This window comes from Sylvia atricapilla, chromosome 13 (assembly GCF_009819655.1).
Source record: "Sylvia atricapilla isolate bSylAtr1 chromosome 13, bSylAtr1.pri, whole genome shotgun sequence".
Classification (NCBI taxonomy): domain Eukaryota; kingdom Metazoa; phylum Chordata; class Aves; order Passeriformes; family Sylviidae; genus Sylvia; species Sylvia atricapilla.
Window position 1 is genome coordinate 18,178 of NC_089152.1, and position 2,834 is coordinate 21,011.

General features: G+C 47.7%; 1 long non-coding RNA gene across 1 annotated transcript; it reads right to left on the reverse strand.

Moving 5' to 3' along the window:
• Positions 1-432: 432 nt before the first annotated feature.
• Positions 433-1,081, reverse strand: LOC136366762 (uncharacterized). Its single transcript, XR_010744568.1, has 2 exons — positions 774-1,081; positions 433-612 (listed from the first exon to the last, which is right to left on the reverse strand). It is a non-coding gene; the product is annotated as an uncharacterized lncRNA (long non-coding RNA).
• Between the last annotated feature and the right edge of the window lie 1,753 nt (positions 1,082-2,834).

Here is a 2,834-nt window from a genome sequence, read left to right on the forward strand (position 1 = left end):
AAAGTGGAAAAAATAAATATTCCCTTACTAAAATCAGAGGGGAAAAAATCAAATAAAAGGAAAGAAGAATATCTAAATCCCAGCTTGCCCAGAAAACAAGCTCAGGAATTTCTAATGTTGAAAACTTTTGGAACAGTCATCAAGTCGGTGGAAATCCATGGAATGATGATTTAAAATCTGCTTCCTCTGCTCTGACTTTAAAGAGAAGTGGGAATTCAAAAGGTCTAGTTATCCCTGTCCAAGAGTTATTTGTATTTTGTGGGAGTAACAATCCAAAAAAACTGCCAGTCTTGTATTTGACATCAGAAACTCTCAGCAGAGTTGGCAAGTTTCAACGGAACAAGAGAGCCACAATGCCTGGAATAACAAAAGTCAGGAATTCTAGTTACAAATCCATGGAGGAGGAGGATGACACCAAGAACACACTCCAGCTGAAAGCAACGATTTATTGGAAAAGGCAGGATATCAAACTGACAGTCTCTGTCCAGTTATGGCCAGGTAATTATCCAGGAGTCAGAGGGAAATGTAGGAACCTTGGACTGGGATAAGTGGGATAAGGCCTTCCAGCAGTTTCAGTTCCTGATGGCTCTCTCCTTTTTTGCCTGCAATTACCTGCAAAAGGAGAAACAACAGGAATAAAGTTTCAAACAGGATGCCCTTGGTTCAGGCAGACTCAAGTGCAGCTCCCAGGCAGAGAGGCCGGGCCGTGCCTCGGGCAGCTCCGGGAATCCGGGATTGCCCGTGGGATCCGAGGGCCGGAAAAGCGCACCCACCTGCCGGGTTCAGTGCTAGGACACGGTGAGGCCTCGGCTCAGGGCCAGAAGTTGGAGCCAGGACTGCAGGAGAGCACCCCAAAGCCCCGTTAAACATCCAGCACTGCACGCAGCACGCTCCAGCAGAAACTCGGGTGGGATCCAAGGCCCCCGGACGCTCCGTGTTCCTTGCCCTCGGCAGCTTTGCCAGGGCCTCCCTCAGAACACTGACCTCACCGTGCAGCTCCTACAAAAGAGGAGAACTCACAGAAATCACCCAGCAATCCATGGACCTCCACTTATTAAGAAGCAAAGCTGCAGCAAAATGTATCTAAGCCCCAGGGATTTATTCCAGAGGGGCCATAAGTGTCTCTCAGCCAGCCAGTATTTCTCTCAGGCTCTCCCCACTGCTCTCTGAGGACACAAACAGCAGTTTTCCCCTGGAGCTTCCCTTTCCACCAGTGCCAAGACTTCTGTTCACCAACCCCAGGGTCAGGATGGAAAACAGGAATATTATCATTGCACAGACTGTCCAGGAGAGTGTGACTGAAGGCAGGAGCACCAGCTCCCAATCCACAGCTGCTTCTGGATTTCTAAACAGTTCCTTTCCATCCTGCCCTTCCCAGCACCATTCCCTGGGTGCCATGCCCACAGACACCTTTCACCATGCAGCTTAAAACCCACAGAAGCCAAAAGAAAGAAGATAAAAAAAAAATCAATTCACATGCTTTTAGTCTGGAGAGAATGAGGGAGGTCTAAAATCTATATTTATTTTAGAGCATTAGAGCAATTTTTCATGACCTTGACTATCAGTGAAGGGCAGCAAAAGCTGATGAACACCTTCATTAACTTATCAGCAGCAAAAAAATGAAGTTTCACGTTTAGTAAAGATCAAGTTCTGCTGCTAAAAATTAGGGAGGTGGCATGTTGGTGTTAGTGCTTTAACCTTCTGACATTAGAGAGTATTTGTACAATAAATTCATTATTGAATCAGCTACCTTTAAAACAAGATTCTTTTAAAATAAGGTTCTCCAGAAAAAGAGCCCTGAAATCAAGATATAAGCTGCACAGCTATTTAAAAAAAAGCTGTCTTTGGTGTGTGTAACTTCCCAGCCTCTCATGTTTTCAGCCCTTACCATTTCTTTTTACCAAGTTGATTAAAACCTTCTAGAAAGCACAAAAAAGTAATCCAGGACAAAGCTAGGCGTTTTCCCAAGTACCCTCAGTGTGGAGCAGCGTCAGCCCCAAGTGTTTGCTCCCTCAGCCCAGCTCGCAGCAGGCTCCAGCTGCTGTCCAGGGGGGGTTAGCAAGGGACTCACATGTTTGAAGCTGTAAATGCGGGTGGCCTGCACTGCCAATAAAAACGAAATACGTGACTCTTGTCTTGAACGCTGACTGACCTCCTCGGGAGAGCACCCTCAATGAGCACCCTCTCCTCGGGAGAGCACTAGGATAGGGCACTCTGCCAAGGATTTTATCCAGCTGCATCTGAAAGAAAGTTAGGACAAAAGTGAAAGTGCTGCAGGATAACTTGACAGCTCCAAACATCCCATGTCCATCTAGGAACACCCTCTACAGGCCAACTGCACCCTACCCGACAAATTTCAAGTCCCCGGGACTTGTCCTATTACCCCTACACCCAGGCTAAGCAGCAAGGCAGAGCAGCTCCGGGCCAAACACACACAGACACCCGTGAAACGGGACAGGACAAACGAGGGGACACAACGGGGACAGAAATCTCTTGGCAAGAAGAACGACCGTGAGGACCGAGAGAACTCGGGATGAGAAGACCGAGGTAAGACCGATGGGAGAGCTGACCAGGCTCAGAGAACCCTGCAGGAAGATGATGCCAACGGGATGATTATCCCAAGAACCAAAAAGACGGATGCCTGAGAATCCTACGGTCAGAATCATCTACCAGTTTTTGCATTCCTATAAGACCTAATCCGCCAGAATGGATTGTGGCGGTGCACGGCTGTGGATACAGCTCAGAACAAGACCTGAAAAGGCATCAGACTGGATGCTTTTAAAGAGAGGAGGATTCTGGTGCATGTCTGAGCACCCGAGTCAAAGGCACCTGGC